Raw genomic sequence first — 18,396 nt, 5'->3', positions numbered from 1 at the left:
CCTGTTTTGTGCAGTGCTCCATCACTTGGGGTATCTCTGCCTCACAGGGCACACTTTCTTGCGGGCTGGCCCTACATGTATACCTCTGGCTAGCTCCTCCTGATTTTCTTCTGTGGTCAATTAAATTAGGAGGGCCTTGTTTAAAGGAAGGGTGGGTGACTCCGTGACTGGGCTGCACCGGACCACAATGAGTAACAATTCAGTTGGTGATTAGGGCAATTTAGCCCCTGGGAATTGTAATTTTCTTACAGGAGTGGACAAGGAGTGCTGATTAAAGAGGGGGTGAAGATTGTTGATCAAAGAGAAATTAGGGCAGTTTGAGCTTCCTGGGAGTGCAGGTCTGATTCACTTTTAGCTTGCCTGCAATGTGCCTTTTTCTAAATATTCACTTGTCTGAATTGCCCTAAAAACTGGTGCGGCCCAGCTGAACACTGAGAATTGAACTGAGTCACATTGAACTGAGAATTACAACTACAGCTTTAACTAGGGGTGTGCACAAAACTGGTTGGACCGGTTCAGTTCGAGTCAAAACTGGACCCGAACCGGACCAGGCCAGTTTGGTTTTGTACTCCCTCGAACTCCCCCTCCCTGGTTTGGTTTGGGGAGGTTGCATTTTTTTTAAAAAAAATACTTACCCCCTCCAGGGAGCACTGCTGCAGCCATGGAGGGTGGGTCTCCAGAGGTTCCCCCTCCCTCTGCTGGCCTCCATTACAACCCCAAATCACCCCGTTTAGGCAGTCTATGGCTGTTCCGGGCCTGTCCTCCATCGTGGAGGGAGGAGGTTTGGGAATTTTAATTTCCCTCAGAAACAACAAGATATTTTCCAATTTGTTTCCCACCAGCCGAGCTCATTTCTGAGGCCTCCACACTGAGCTGAGGGTGATTCACCACTCTCTAATATTAGAATAATCTAAGAGTTGTTTGGTAGAAATTTCAAACCGAAATAACTAGTTTTGCTCTGAAAATCAATATGGAATATATTCAGCACTTTAGTTATAGTTTAGTCCAGTTGTAGATTTGGGGCGGGGCCAACAGAGAACCAGCATGAGAACAGGACATTGCCTCAATACCAAAGACATTCTTCATTAAATTATTAATGTTGTTAATTGTATTTTACTGCCTGATCTGCCTGCGTTACACCCCTTCGTTCTCTGGATTCTACACATATGAAGAGTACAGTACAAGTTCTCAAATTCTGCAATGTTTATTTAAAACTAATCAGGAATTTCAAGAGAAAAGCTCTTGGAGGATTATGCTCTAAGCTATCAGGAACTTTGCTGCAGAGAGGAAACGTGGAGATGCATAATGCGGAACACCTAATAACCTGAAATTGAAGCTCTATATCGTGTGGCTGATCGGGGGAGGGGTGGGGGAAGTTGGTTAATTACAAGCCCAGCAGCTAAAGAAAGCTACTCTGATATTATGAAGAGATTACTGATGTCTGGAGTGAAATTAAGACTAAAACAGCATAGCATAAAGAGTGGGGAAGATTTATAGATTCCGGTGTTTGATAAACAGTAACATTTTGGAAATATTCAGTCCCAAGTGTTTCTAAGAAACAACACCCCTTCTAGAAGCCTTAAGAAAGACCACCATCATGTGCAGATGCCATAAACATGCTATAATGACAACCGAGCTCCCTCACACTATCTTCCAAAACACAAATTAGATGTGCTCAGGTTCCCCAATCTCATAATTAATTGAAAATCTGTCAAACTTCCAAGGATTGCCTGGATAATGCTACATGTCAGTAGGGATCTTGTTTGGGTCCTAATTGGAACAGATGTTGTAGGGCCTTGCACAAGAAGCAATATCTTAGCAAGACTGGAGAAGGTGGTGTGGCTGAAAGAGGATTCACTAACACAAGGAGAAAAGAAAAGCTCTGCTGGTCAGACTGAAGGTCCATTTAGTCCAGCATCCTCCCTCCCAAGGCGGCCAACCAGATGCTTCTGGGGAGCCCACCAATACGCCAAGAAGGCAATAGCAGCCCCATTGCAGGCTGTAGACTCAGCGGAGATAACAGAGCATACAATCAAGCTTGTAGCAATTAAGGCTTGATAGGCTGCAGTCAAACCTCAACCAGGGGGGTGCTGGTCCAAGTTCCAACTGATTTCAGCTCAGAGCTAGAGAAAGGTTCTTGAGCTCACCATTCTCCATAGGAGAACCCCGAAATTCTCTTTTGAATTTTACTTTGGAGAACTTTCAATTCCAGCCCTACCAAAATGCATCACTACTTGGATATGGTTATCCCTTGGTGATTCCATGCATTATTATTTTTTTTTTTAAAGCACTCTGATGTTTAAATCTTGGTATTTCTGACCCACCTAGCTTTTCCAAGGCCACTTCTCCACATTCAGTTATTCATTCATTCTGAAATGCCTGTCCCTCCAGTGAGTGCTCCTAGTGGCTAACAATGCTCCTGGTGACTAACATCTCAAACACAATCACATAAGAACATAGGAAGCTGCCATATACTGAGTTAGACCATAGGTCCATCTAGCTCAGTATTGTCTTCACAGCCTGGCAGCGGCTTCTCCAAGGTTGCAGGTAGGAATCTCTCTCAGCCCTGTCTTGGAGAAGCCAGGGAAAGAATATGGAACCTGTAGATGCTCTTCCCAGAGTGGCTCCATCCCCCGAGGGGAATATCTTATACAATGATATCACAACACACCTGAAAATGAAAAATAAAGAACAATGTACCAATTGGAACTCTGGATTACTCTCCCGGTGGTTTTTGGCTCCTCAGTCTCCATCACAGCTTTTAGAAAGCATGTTAAATCTTGGCTTTTTACCCAGGCTTTTATATGATTGTCTCTGCTGCTGCTCTTTCTACTGTATTTTGTATTGTTTTTATGCTTGTGTTTTAAATTTTTTAATCAGATTTGTTTTATATTTTTAGTTTAATATTTTAATTGTGTTATTTTTATAATCTTGTTTTTAAATTCTGTTGTAAACTGCCTTGGGATTTTTTTTAATGAAAGGCGGTATATAAATTTAACAATAAATTAAAAAAAATGAACAGAAGCAATGAAATAGACTCTTTTGCACCCTAGCAATACCACATGTATATCAGTTATTGGCATCTCCACCATTCCACCATTCACTAGGCCTCCCACTAGTTAACCAGTGTGGTGCAGTGCTGGACTAGGAGCAGGGAGACCCGAATTCATATCCCTTTACAGACATGAAACTTTCTGGGCAATGCTGGGCCAGTGACTTCTCTCTCAGCCCCAACTTACCTTACAGAGTTATTGTGTGGATCAATACAACCATGTACACTGCTCTGCTGTGGGCTCCTCAGAGGAAGAGTGGGATATAAACTTCCTGAGGAAGTGGACAAGATCCTAGGCAGCATGGGGCAACATCATGTGCTCCGCACCCTTGCCCTTCATGACTAATAAAATCTTCCAGGGAAGGAACAGTTAGGTGGCTGGAGCCAGTTATGAATGCTTCATTAAAGAAGGGTAAGACGCCATCAAGCCTCAAGCAGGTGGTGGGAAGACAACTATTTAAAAAGTCCTCCCTTGATTCCACCAACGTTGATAACTATTAGCCTGTTTCAAATCTTTTTTAAGCAAGGTGACAGAGCGTATGGTGTCTGTGCAGCTGCAAAGGGTCTTGGGTGATATGGTTTATCTAGACCCTTTCCAATCTGTCTTTCGCCCTGGGTTTGGGACTAAAACTGCCTTGGTCACCCTGGTGGATGGCCTATGCTGGGAACTAGACAGGGGGAGTGCATCCCTATTGGTTCTGCTGGACCTCTCAGCGGCGTTCGATACCATCAAACTGTTGGAAGTTAAGGACTTTGCGCTGTCTCTTGTCTCAGACAGTGGGGGACAGACTAGTGAGTCAGAGGGCTAGAGGGTCAAGACATTGGTCATCCCTTCTCTACTGCTCTGACACTATCCCTTTGGAAGGTAGATTGCTAATCTCAGGGTGACTTCCTTCCTCTCTCTCTTCTCTTCCTGTTCCTTCTACCTTGCAACATGGCAAGCCTCTCTCCCTGCACCATGTGTGCAGAGAAGATGCAGAATCCATCTGCATCCAGCTAGCTAGCTAGATTAGAGATCCTAACTCCTCACTCTCCTATCTAGAATGGAGTTCTCTAATAAATGCCTTATATATTGATTTGAAACTATGAATTGGCTCCAAGTTACTTTACTCTCAGCATAAACTCATGCCTAAGTAAATTCCGCTGTGTTGTGCCTCTGTGCACTCTGCTATAATGAAAAAGGGATTCTCTTACCACAGAGAATTCCCAACACAAACATGGTATCATCCTGGACTGCCTCTCAGGTATAGGGATCAGGAGTGGTGCACTGGAGTGGTTCTGGTCCTTTATCGGGGAGATGTTCCAGAAGGTGGTGCTGGGGGACATTTGCTCGACTCCTTGGCCTCTGGCCTCTGGGGTCCCACAAAGCTCAGTATTGTCCCCCATGCTGTTTCACATCTGTAGATGTGAAACTGCTGGGAGAAGTCAGCAATACTGAGCTAGATAGACCAATGGTCTGACTCAGTATATGGCAGTTTCCTATGTTCCTAACTGACTGCACGGGGCTCCCGAGTCTGGCCTCTCTGCTTCCGAAGAGTCTCAGAGAGGTGGGACTTGGGACGGGAGGCCCGTGCAGTCAGTTGGGAGGAGGGAGGGCAGCTGGAAGGAGCTCACTTCCTGGAAGGAGCCAACCGTCCCAGTAAAAGGGGAACTCTCTCCACTCTTTGCCCCAACTCCCTGCAAGAGAGCTAGCGTGATATAGTGGTTAGAGTGCTGGACTAGGACCAGGGAGACCCGAGTTCAAATCCCCATTCAGACAAATACTTGCTGGGTGACTCTGGGCCAGTCACTTCTCTCTCAGCCTAACCTACATCACAGGGTTGTTGTGAGGAGAAATTTAAGTATGTAGTACACCACTCTGGGCTCCTTGGAGGAAGAGTGGGATATAAAAAAATGTTTTTAAAAATTTGTTTTAAAAAACCCTCTACCACCAGCACCGGCTCACTACCCATCCCACTCTCCCTCCCTGGGTAAAACTGGTAAAGGATTTAAGGGGAACTCTCCCCTCCTTGGCCCACTCCCTGCAGCTTCTGCCGCCACCGCACAGTGGTGGATTTTTAAAAATACACACCTGGTGGGGGGACTTTCTCCTCACCCTCGCTGCAGCCACCACTACAGCACCCCGGGCAAAGGAGGAAAGTTTCCCCTCAACCCCTACAACACAGCAGCATTTTTGCAAAAATCCTTTTTGCCTATAGGTGGCAAAAGGGCTAATCTGTTCCTTTGGCCGCCCCCAGCGGCCATTTATTGTTTTTTGGAATTATTGAAGGGGTTCAGAGAATGGCAACCAAGATGGTGAGGGTTCTGGAATCAAGTGCTATGAACACAGTTGCTGGGTATGTTTAAACCAGAGAAGACCACTGGAAATATGATCGCAGTCTTCAAATATCTGAAGGGCTGTCATGTAGAAGAGGGAGTTTTCAAACAGAGAGGCTGGAGAGGCATCTGTCAGGGATGCTGCAGCAGTTTCTTGCACTGAGTAGGGAACTGGACCAGAAAACCTCCAAAGTCCTTTCCAGTAGGGATCGGACTCGAACCTGACTGGGCCAGTTCAGTCTGGTTCCCCCTCGAACCCTCCCCAGCTCGGTTTGGTCGGGCGGGGGGTCGGTCGCAAATGTTTTGGGTTTTTAAAAAGATTTTTTCTTGTACCTTATCCCCCTCGGGAGAGGTCCTGGAGGCAGTGTGTGTGTGTGTGTGTGTGCAGCATGTGTGTGTGTGTGTGTCTGTCTGTCTGTCTGTCTGCGGAGGTTCCCCCTCCCCCTGCCGGCTCTCCATATTCGGCCGCTCTTTGTCCGGTTTTTGGCCTTCTCCCCTTGGCGTGGCAGCCATTTTGGAGGCTGCATGCCTGCGCAATTGGCCTCTGCGTGATGCCAATTGCGCAGGCGCGTGGCCTCCATAACAGCCGCCGCGCCGAGGGGAGAAGGCCAAAAACTGGTCAAAGAGTGGCCGGGGGCCATAGGTACAGCCAGCAGGGGGAGGGTGAACCTCCGCAGACACCCCCCTCCCCCGCCTTCAGGAACTCCCCTGAGGGGGATATGGTAAAAAAAAATTTTTTTTCTTTAAAAAATACAACAAAAAACACCCTCCTCAAACCATCGGACTTAACTGGTTCCGATGTCGAACCAGTTTGCACATCTTTACTTTCCAGCTGAAAAATCCTACGATAGTTCAGCAACAGCTGGAGATCCTCAGTGTGGCCGCCCCTGCCATATATGCTTTTATGTGGCACAGAAGAACATACTGACAACTGTGAACAGAGATGGTCACACGAAGATTAAGTTACACCCATTTGAATAACACAAATATGCCTATTTGTCTTTTTAATGGGGAGTATGAAACCCTTGGAAGATCCCAGAATAAGTACTGCTTTTAAGTGTTACATTATATAATCAGAGGCGTTGCAAAATGCAAGTCAGTGGAACATAAGGATCTTTCTGTCTTGGTCACAGTGGCCGCATGTGTTTGCTTGTTTGCATATCGAAAGGATGGCACAAAAAGGCTCTGCCGTGTGGCCAACAGCTTGTTGTTTTGTGCTGCCAGCAATACACCTTCCACGAGCCTGGCAGTCTTGCAGGTTGCACATCAATAATGCATCGGAGAAGACGCGCTGCTTCCTATGAATGCATTGAAAGGCACGTCTTGAATTTCCCAGTAACTGGATGCTGTTGCTGCTCCATTTGCTGTGTGGAGGGCATTCCACTCCCTTTTCAGCGAAGGCTTTGGAGGTGGGTGAGAAACAACCAACAAGCAATTATCAGCAAGAATGGGATGATGCTTCTCCCATGCGTGGGGTAGATGGGAGGCGAGCTGGTCTAGGGAGGAGAGCTGGCCTTCTGGTAGCAAGCAGGAATTGTCCCCTTTGTTAAGCAGAGTCCACCCTGGTTTGCCTTTGAATGGGAGACTACATATGTGAGTGGGTGCAGCCACTGTGGGAAGAGCCTTCTCATGCTTGCATGCAGAAGGTTCCAAGTTCCCTCCCTGGCAGATCTCCAGATAGGGCTGAGAGAGACTCCTGACTGCAGCCTTGGAGACACCACTGCCAGTCTGGGTAGACAATACTGAGCTAGGTGGACAAATGGTCTGACTCAGCACGAAGCAGCTTCCTATGTTCCATGTGGGGTTATTTGGAGAGAAGTGGCAGGCAGGGCTGCTTAAGTATGGGCCCCCTCCATACTTCCTTCCCATTTGATATGGTGAGCATGCCTCTCGGAACAAAGTGGCTGTGGATGGGTAGCAGGGCTGGTGCTACCATTAAGCCAACTCGGCAGCTGCCTAGGGTGCAGACCTCAGAGGGGCCGCAGAGTGTCGAGTGTCAATGTGTTAAGAAACCAGAATAATGAGTAGAAATATGAGGGGGAAAACCAGTTCATTGTTTTCAACACTAACAGTACTGTTAAACTTAATTCAATTTGTATCGCAGTGATCTCATATATTTTTATTTCATTTTTCTAGTCTATGCCTCCACAAGGAGTACTTCTCTTCATACTACAACAAACACTCCTGGATAATGTGCCTAATGTTTCCGTTGCTCTCAGGATCCTTCTCACACTTCCAGGATCAGTGGCAAGTGGTGAACATAGTTTCTCAAAGCTCAAACTTATAAAAACTTACATACAACAATGTCGCAAAAGAGTCTAGTTGGTTTGGCAGCTATATCAATTGAACATGAACAGGTATCAGCACTTGATCTGATTGAATTGGTGACCAAGTTTGCAAAGGAAAAGGCACTCCAAGTGAGAGTTTTGATATGGTGTTGTTGAGGGTTGTGTTGCCCTTGGCGGAGGTATGCGCTTTACCGAGTGCCTTTCTAGTTCAAAATGATTTGTGTGCCAAAATATTTTCTGTTGTATTTGAGAAAGATAACCCAAAATCGATGTATTACCTATACTTGCAGTTTAAAATAAATGTAGCAGTTTCAAGTTTTGTGCTTTTCATTTTTTTTCTACAAAACAGCGGTTGTTGAAAATCCAAGTTGGAATTTTTTTGACGAGGCGTAAGCGTTGCCTAGGGAGCAAAGTAGTCTGGCACCGGCCTTGAGGGGTGGGGACAAGCACTGGTTGGGGAAAGGGTTCAGCTGGGAGGGGGATGGGGCTGAAGCTCAGTGGCAGAGCATCTGCTCTGCATGCAGAAGGTCCCAGGTTCAATCCCTGGCAGCATCTCCAGTTAGAGCTGAGAAAGATTCCTGCCTGAAACCTTGGAGAGCCGCTGCCAGTCAGTGCAGGCAATGCTGAACTAGATGGACCAGTGGTCAGACTTGGTACAGTACAAGGCAGTTTCCTAGGTTCCTAATTTACACCCTCCAAACCATCTGACCTTGTTTTACATCTGCTTGGGTTTTCTGACCCTTGTTCCCACCAAAGTTTTCCATCAGATCTATGAGGGATGTGAAAAATCTATGTACAATTGTGAATGGTGTGTAGAGAGTTAGCTGTGAGACATTATTATTTCATCATCTTTATTTATAAAGAGAAAATGCCCAAGAAATGCAGTCAGTTAAAAATGTATTATGGTCTACAGACCACAACCCCAATGAAATCATTCATTCATTCATTCATTTAGCATATTTCTATACCGCCCTGGGCGGTTCACAGGACAATAAAAAACAACCAATAAAAAGATCAACACACCTCAACAATTAAAATTTAAGGAGTTAAAACTATTAAAACACAATTAAAATACAATTAAAACAATATCTAATTAAAAGCCTGGGTGAACAAATGCGTCTTGACTGCCCTTTTAAAAGTTGTAAGAGATGGGGAGGCTCTTATTTCAGCAGGAAGTGTGTTCCAAAGCCTTGGGGCAGCCACGGAGAAGGCCCGTCCCTGAGTAGCCACCAGACCAGCCGGTGGCAACTGCAGACGAATCTCTCCAGATGATCTCAATGGGTGGTGCAGTTCATAGCACAGAAGATGTTCTCTTAAATACCCAGGGCCCAAGCTGTTTAGGGCTTTATAGGCTCATCCACACTACCTTTCTGAGGTGAGTAGGAGCCCAGGCAAAATATTACGCTGTAAGCAGCACACGGCCTTCATCTCTGCTAGGTTCTGCCAATCCAACAAGCACACGGTTACGGCTGGCAGTAGGTTCACTGTTGAAGATCCCCACCCCCGGAAGGTCCTCCAGGATTCATTCCCAGCTGGGGATGCTGGGAGCTCTAGTTCAGCAAGATATGAGAGCCAGGATATGTTCACCCCTTAGCTAAACAACAACAAAAATTTATATTCCGCTTTTCAACAAAAGTTTCCAAAGCAGTTTTCACAGAGAAATGAATGAATGTATGTATGAATGAACAGGATGGATCTCTGTCTCCCAAAGGGCTCACAATCCAAAAGGAGACATGATAGACACCAGCAACGGCCACTGGAGGGATGCTGTGCTGGGGATGGATAGGGCCTGTTGCTCTCCCCTCCTACATAAAGAGAATCACCACTTTTAAAAGGTGCCTCTTTGCTCAGTTAGTATTGGTAAAGAGTCAATAGCTGACATCCTGACTAATGCTGCACTTGCAGGGGCGTTTCACTAGCTTTTGTGAAATTCAGTGGTCCTGATCTGTTTTGATGGTGAAATTACTACTACTACTACTACTACTACTACTACTACTACTACTACTATAGTGCTTTCCCACAGAAGTGCACAAAGCAATTTACACAGAAAAACAAACAAGATCGTTCCCTGTCCCAAAAGGGCTTATACTCTAAAAGGAAATATAAGATAGACTCCAGCAACAACCACTGGAGGGATGCTGTGCTGGGGATGGATACAAATATGAATACAACAAGTATTTATATACCGCTTTTCAACCTAAAGTTCCCAAAGCAGTTTACATACAGAAATTAATTTATTAATTAAATGGCTGCCTGTCCCCAAAGGGCTCACAGTCTACAGAAAGAAACATAAGAAAAACACTAACAACAGCCACTGGAGGGATGCTGTGCTGGGGATGGATAGGGCCAGTTGCTCTCCACCTGCTAAATAAAGAGAATAAAGAGAATCCCCCTTTTAAATAAAGAGAATCCCCACTTTTAAAAGGTGCCTCTTTGCTCAGTCAGCAGAGATAGGGCCAATAGCTCTCCTCTTATTCAATACAAGAGAATGGCCACTTTAAAAAGGTGTCTCTTTGCTCAGGTAGCAGGGGACCTTTCTAAGGTGCCCCTTCTGAGTTGGATCCTCCTTAAAAACTAATCCCTCTGTTGCATGTGCTAACTGAAATGTTTGAACCTTCTATCTCCTGTTCCACCTTGGCCTGCAGACCCTGAAGAGTGCCTAGGAAGTTTCCATGTGCCGCATCACCTTTCTCCTACCTCCTCTGTTGAATAAAAAATGATGCAGGATCCGATTTCCTCCATGCATAAAACATGAGTGCAGATAAGACACGTCCAAATCCCAAGATTGCGGTGTGCGCACACCTCCTTGCTGATTATTCACCCTCACGGAGGGCTGTGGACACAGAAGCACTACCAACCAGCTGTCATGGGGAGAAGCTCCTTTCTTCCAGTCAAGTCAGCTGTGAAGTAATCATGGGTCTCCTTTTCTTCTTCCACAATTCTATCTTTTCACCATGAAGTTGATTAAAATCCAGCACACAGTGTGCAAACAAGCTTTGTAAATTTGTACTCTGACAAAAGAAAGAGGGAAAGCAATCCGCCTGACAAGAAAAAATACTCTCCTAATAGATGGGGACAGAGAGGAACACATATGCCTCGTTGTATAAACACACTCACAAGGGCAGAAGCTCGCCTATGACCCCATCACACAGGGCCAGAATCTAGGGCAGCGGCGTTTGAATTTACTACCTTTGGGGAATCTCTTCTGCTGAGGAAGCCCTGAACAAATATCATAGGAACATAGGAAGCTGCCATATACTGAGTCAGACCATTGGTCCATCTAGCTCAGTAATGTCTACACAGACTGGCAGCGGCTTCCACAAGGTTGCAGGCAGGAATCTCTCTCAGCCCTATTTCTTTTTAGATTGTGAGCCCTTAGGGTACAGGGAATCATCCTATTTATTTTACTAGATAAACCGCTTTCAGAACTTTTTTTGTTGTTGTTTAAAAGTGGTATATAAATAAATATTATTTTGTTTTATTTATTTGATTTCTATACCACCCTTCCAAAAATGGCTCAGGGCACTTTACACAGAGAAATAATAAATAAATAAATAAATAAATAAATAAGATATTGCAGCAATCATCATCATCATCATCATCTAGGAACTGACCTATATAAGAAAGGCCTCATGAAGTTGTTTCTTAGCTAGTTCTATATGCTCAAATAGATAAATTGGTACACAATGCATCTAAATTGTGAACTGCCCAGGGACTTGCATATGGGGGTGGTATAAAAATGTGTCAAAAAAAACAAAACAAGATGGCTTACAACATTTTAAAAAAGGCCACTGTCAGGTACAGACAAGCTAGAATCTAAAGACAGAACCAATGAAATGCTTGCCAGGACAGAGGAGATTTTGGACACTGAGACAAAAGTGGAGTGTTAAAAAATTCTATTGGGTACATGGGGTAATATTTTCTCTTAGACAGAGGTGCAATGATAGCAGGATCCAAAACATTCCATAGGAACATAGGAAGCTGCCATATACTGAGTCAGACCATAGGCCCATCTTGCTTAGTATTGCCTACACAGACTAGCAGTAGCTTCTCCAAGGTTTCAGGCAGGAGTCTCTCTCAGCTCTATCTTGGAGATGCCAGGGAGGAAACTTGGAATCTTCTGCTCTTTGAAGAGCGGCTCCATCTCTTAAGGGGAATATCTTATAGTGCTCACACTTCTAGTCTCCCATTCATATGCAACCAGGGCAGACCCTGCTTAGCTAAGGGGACAAGTCATGCTTGCTACCACAAGACCAGCTCTCTTCCATGAATTGGTGCATAAAGATAAGCAGAAAGATGAACACTGGGATGGCAGCCATACAGAGATAAGTGGTAGAGATGTACTATGTTAACTTTTTCATTACATCTCTCTTTCCTGTGTTACTATTTTATGAAGTTTGTAGTAGAAGTATTAAAGGGAAAGTGTGCCATCAAGTCGATTTTGACTCCTGGCGCTCACAGAGCCCTGTGGTTTTCTTTTGGTAGAATACAGGAGGGGTTTACCATTGCCTCCTCCCACGCAGTAAGAGATTATGCCTTCCAGCATCTTCCTTTATCACTGCTGCCCAATACAGATGTTTCCCATAGTCTGGGAAACATACCAGTGGGGATTTGAACAGGCAACCTTCTGCTTGTTACTCAAGCATTTCCCCACTGTGCCACTGAAGCTGACAGTAGCAGTCTTACAGTAGCAGTATTACACTCACTACTGGGTGTAATATGCTTACTTTAAATAAATACACCTTGCAGTTCAACACACCAAGAGAAGAGATAAGCCCAGATAAAAACAAAAGCAAATATTAATCCCATATTTAAAACTGTAATGACATTTTATTATTTCCCCTTCTGATCATATCATTTGGTTCTTATCTATTTCTTGTTAACTTCTATCAGTCAAAGAATATTTACATGTCAAGGTGTCCGACTGCAGTTTTTATAGGGCACTTCTCATATTACTAGCACATCCAAAATGGCAGCTTCTTCCCATTGCTTTCTCTGGATTTAATAAGGTCGTTCTCATGACCTGTGGGCGGGGAGGGCACAGGGCAGGAGTGTAGGGAGGCGGCTGGCGGCGGCTCGTGTGCGGCTGCCACCACAGCCCGCTGTGCCTGTCCCCGCATCTGACATCAGACGCAGGGGGCTGGCCAGCCACGCCCATGTGTCTGATGTCAGACATGGGGGCATGGTCTCCCTCCCAAATGGGGCTGCACAGCCCCATTTGGAAGAGAGACCGGCCCATGCTGCTTTGGGCAGCATGGGCCAGAGCAACTCTCCCTGCCTTTAAGGTCTACACATCCCTGTTTGGGACCAAAATAATACCCTCCGCATCTGACATCTGGTTGGTGGCAGCCCGGGTTCTTTGAACCCATTTGCCCAATGGTGGCTCTGCCCCTGACAAAACGGGGAAGGCAGGGTTGACCTGCGTTCTTCTGTGGGACATGTGGATCGCATGCCCACATGAGCCTCACTGCTCCTGGCAGCACAGCATTCTGGAGGCCGGAAGAATGCAGCCCAGCCTCCAGAGACCCTTCAATGCCCCACATGAGGAGCGCAGTGCGTTGGGGGATTCCCCCATGAGCTGGGCACTCTAGGCATCTGGCTCTCTGTCTGCTCAGGCTGCCTGTCTGCTTGCGCCCTTCTACTTGGGTAAAAGCCTGGGCGAAAACCAGCAGGGCAGTGCCAGAACCGGCCCCGATCCTAGCGCGTCACACGAGCAGCCCGACCCCCGTTGGGCTGCGGGAGGCTGGGTAGGGCTGCTCGTGTGAACAGCCTTCATATGTTGTTTTCTGTTGCCACCAAGGTTTGGCCTTCCTTAAAGTGTTTGCTGTTTAGAAGCATAGGGTTAACTGCGGCATCAAAGACCACGTTCTCGATGGGGAGGGGCTGCAGCTCAGTTGTCCAACAAAAAATGTTGTAGAAGGTCCCAGGTTCCGTCACCAGTGTTTTCAGCGTAATGTAGTGGTTAGGGTGTGTTGGACTAGTACCAGAGAGACCTAAGCTCCAATCCCCATTCAGCCATGAAGCTCGCTGAGTGACTTTGGGCCAGTCACTTATCTCTTAGCCTAACCCACTCTGGGCTCCTTGGAAGAAGAGTGGGATAAAAATGTAAGTAAGTAAGCAAGCAAGCAAGCAAGTAAAAGATTCTTCAACCGCAGGAATGGGAAAGAACTCCGCTTGAGACTTTAGAGAGATGTCAGTAATCAAAGATAGTAGGGCTGTGCAATGCATCACATCAGATCAGTAACTGGGTCTGCATCAGAAACAATTCTGATGGAAAATGTCTCTGAAATCCGGGAACAATTCGATATGCAGTAATAACAGATTGTATTGGTATTGTATCAGACATTATCAGATGGTGGGGGGGGGGGGCTTACTTTTCAATGGAAAGCTGGCTTCTGTAAAGAAAGCACTGGCTTTCTAGGCAGCGGCAGCAACATTTCAAATCGTCACCTTTTCCTTTCTGGTGCTCCTTACAATGCACCAGGAAAGGTTGCCATGATGTTGCAACCTTTTCCTGGGGCATTACTGAAGGAAAAATGACCATGCCCTGTCACTCTAGAGTGCATTTCCTGCTGCATTCTAGAGCATTTTCTCTTTTCCCCAGCACATTAGGTCATCCAAAGAAATTCTTTAGCTGGGCAGAAGATTAAGGATGGAAACAACAAAGTACTTCTTCACCCAACCATAACTGATGTATGGAATACAGCAGCTCATGATATAATGGACACTGGCTTAGATGGTTCTAAAATGGGGTCAATCAAATTCATGGAGAACAGTTATTAGCTACAATGTGTAGCTGGAACCTCCAGGTTCAGAGGCAGTATACCACTGAGCACCAGTTTCTAAGAAGCAACAGCGGGAGAGGATGATGGTCTTCACCCCTTGCTTATGGGCTTCCCACATACCCACTGTGGGAAGCAGGATGCTGGACTGGGCATGTCTCTGGTCTGATCCAGCAGGGCCCTTCTTAGGTTCAGATCCTATCTTCTTATATTGGATGTTCGGCTGAGGTTACAGCTGGCGTTGTGCACCCAGGCAGAATTATATGAGTTTGCAAACACCCCCGAGGCACAGCTGCTGGATGGAACCTGGGAGGTGTTTTAATATATTTGATTAGGCAGTTTCAGTTACACTGAGGGAGTTCCGTGCTGCTGCAGTTACATAAAACTAGAGCTGGACATCTGGTTGGTTTCTTTATGTTGCCTGCTCTTCTTCCGAGTTGATACAAGGAGGAAATTTATTGCTTATGAATTGGAACTTGGTGACTCACGCTGGCAGAAGGAGATTGCCTGAGGGCAATGGAATCCTCAGTAAACATCCTTTTGCCAGGACCGCCCAGAGGTTTCCTGAGACCTGGGGCAAAAACTAAGCTGCTTACGCATTATGACATTGCTGTTGGATGGTATATGGAGGGTTATCCACTTTTGACCTCCCAGCCACCTTTTGAAAGTAGGCTAAGCTGGGAGAGAAAGGGGCCTGCCAGAGGAAACCCAGTGAAGTTTCCTAACTGAGCAGAGACTTGAACCCAGGCCTCTCAGTCCAAATCCAACACTGCCCACCTCATGACACAGATTCTCAAAACATTGTTGGATGGTTCAGGGGATCCTGTCCCTGCTCGTGAGATGTTGTTGACTACAACTCCCAGAATCCCCAAGCAAAAGCCATTATAGCTGAGGATACTGGGGGTTGCAGTCAACAACATCTGGAACTCCCTGTTGGAGGGAACACTGCAGCCTACCCCCATGCGATATAGGGCTGTGCTGGGAGGGCATTGGAACGCTTGCATATGACACCCCAAGAGACTAGGGCCTGGATGCAGATAATCTTTTACTGCACCCTCTAGGGCTTATACCGAAGCTCCTTTTGATTGAACCTCAATCATCTTGGTGTCTTAAAATAACCAATAAATTATGCCAAATTGGGTAACCTCCTGTCTTTCTGCTGGAGCTGGGAGAGAATACAGCCCGTAGAGTGGTTCGGCAGAGACTTCTAGACATAGCCTTGCAGAATGAAATAGCCTGTTTACAGCCTTTCTATAAACCATTACACTCCAGAGCGGGATTTGCCCCAGCAGCATATCTCTTTAATATCAATTTTAGTAAGTTCCGTTGGGCTTTCTCTAGAGCTAAGTTTAATGCCTTTCCATCGGCTCTGTTATATGGGAGATATGCAAAATTAGCCTATGAAGAATGGAAGTGTCCTTATGGTGATGGTGATGATGATGATGATGAATTCAATTTCTATACCGCCCTTCCAAAAATGGCTCAGGGCGGTTTACACAGAGAAATAATAAATAAATAAGATGGATCCCTGTCCCCAAAGGGCTCACATTCTAAAAAAAAAAACACACACAAGACAGACACCAGCAACAGTCACTGGAGGAAGTACTGTGCTGGGGGTGGATGGGGCCAGTTACTCTCCCCCTGCTAAATAAAGAGAATCACCACAGTAAAAGGTGCCTCTTTGCCCTGTTAGCAGGGGACGCGGTCGAAAATATGGCTCATGTACTGTTAAAATGTACATTTTATCAGGAACCAAGGCACCAGCTAATCAAGCCAATAACAAATGGTATGATGGGACACTCTGATGACTTTCTTGTAACATTTTTACTGGATGATAAAGTTCCAACAATTTCTTATGCAGTAGCGAAGTTCTGCTATGTAGCCACCAGACTGCGTAAAGAAAATGTGGGTGATTAGATGATATATTATGTGAATTTTTATTTTCCTAGTTGTCAACTGTTTTATCTAATTTTTTCATGAAGTTCTCTTGTAAACTATGTAAGTTTTAGCTTATTTATTTAACTATCTTATTCTTTTTTCTTTTGGTCAAAGACCATCAATAAAAATATGTATGTATGTTTGTATGTATATATGTATATATGACACTCCAATGGGGTCCTGCTCACAGCATTTTTTTCCTAATCATGTGGGCTGGTAACGTATTGTCAGAAGAGGCCCAGTGACACTATATATAAAGAACCCTGAAGGCTGTGGACCTCAGGTGATGCAAGGCCTGATGCAGATTGCCTGGCCAGGTGGTCTCTCTCAGCTGCGTGTTTCTTCTTCAGTCTGACTCAGTAGTGTCCTAGGCCACTTTGTATAGTATAACAATGGGGTTTATATTCAGGGATGGCATTCCCTCTAACAGGGAATCCCAGATGTTGTCGTCTACAACTCCCAGCATCCCCAGCTGTGATGGCCTCTGGCTGGGAATTATGGGAGTTGTAGTCCCACAACATCTGGGAATCATTGCTAAGGAGGACCTCATTCATTCTTTGAGACCTTCCTGACTTCAGAATTTGACTCGGGGCTAATCCCTGCTAAGGAGGCAAAGCTGGGTCTGAGCTGTACCACTTCAGGCAGAAGCCTCACATGACTGTATGTGGAGACCCAAACGAAACAATTCCTTCTGCCTTTGGGGCTGTCACACTTGGCGCTGTGGTGTATCTCTTTGGGTTGTACCACTTTGGAATGTGAGGTCCTCCGAACAGAACAACTCCACCCACCTAGCAAATTAGAAGTCAAGGAGGAGGGCTTTAGGTTAGCCTTCCCCTCATATGCTAATTCTCTTTGTGCAGGGAGCTGGGGTTTTGTCTTGAAAGTCTCTCCCCCCCACCCGCCCCCCAGTTCTGTGAGACCTGTAGTGTGAAGTAGGATAGTCCAAGTTCAGTTCAGATCTACCACTTCAGTTAGAACTAAGCCAGAGTCCTGAGTGTGTTGCATTCAGGCACAGTAAATTAACTGTGGATTGTGGATCCACATCCTTCCCTGTTGGAGATCTAGCTCCAGATGGCATCAACCTTTTGTACCAGTAACCCTAATGACCACTAGGGGCATTGGGAGTAGAGATAGATAGATAAGGTCTCCTTCTCTTTTCCAATTTATCTCTGCCTCTATGATCCCTCTGTTGATTGAATGTGCTCAGGAACCTCCTGGGGGTGACTTCCTTCTCCTTCTTCCCAGAATGGTGCTTTCTCTGTGAGCACCACGCTTCTATAGGTCTCTCTCTGTAGCCAGGGCACTTTCCAGATTATCAGCTCAACAGCGGCAAAATGCTTCGGTGCAGGCAAATCGTATTCAAAACATAAATAGCAACGCTACCAGCAGGGGGAGCAGTCTCGTGAAAACTAACAAGTGGAAAATACAGCAACCTTTTTACACTGGACATACAATGTTCTAGCAATAAATAGCAGCGATTAAATCCAAATCAAGGCATCCAAAATGCGAACGGCACCCTGCTGACAGCATAGGGACTGCAGTGTCACAACACAGGAAGTGTGGAAGCACACTTTGCAGGTACATCATGACCCCATTGCATGGTCTAATCTGGAAAGTGCCCAGAAGTTAGATATACAGGTAGGTCTTTTCCTATCCTCATGTACTTCTGAATAAAGTAGATTAGTTTAACCTTACATGAATCTCCATGCTTATCATTTATAAGCTGTTGCCCCTGGGACCCTGTTAACTTCTGCTGTAATGGGTGTGTGTGAGCTCCTGAAATAACCTGCTATATAAGTAATTACCGCCCTCCACTCAAACACTCCCTCCCTCCCTGACTCTTTCCTTGGACTAAGAGAAACCCTCCTGCAGACCTGGGTTTTAGAACTCGTCTCGGGAGCTGCCAAGAAGCTGGCTAATAAACATCTTACATCACCACCACCTGTGTAGAACCTGAATCAGTACTGCAGTCAAGGTTCAACTGAAGACATGCTGTGCATTTTTTCTGGATTACTTGGGA

Source organism: Hemicordylus capensis, chromosome 1, assembly GCF_027244095.1.
Source record: "Hemicordylus capensis ecotype Gifberg chromosome 1, rHemCap1.1.pri, whole genome shotgun sequence".
Taxonomy (NCBI): domain Eukaryota; kingdom Metazoa; phylum Chordata; class Lepidosauria; order Squamata; family Cordylidae; genus Hemicordylus; species Hemicordylus capensis.
Note: the sequence above shows the minus strand (reverse complement) of the source record.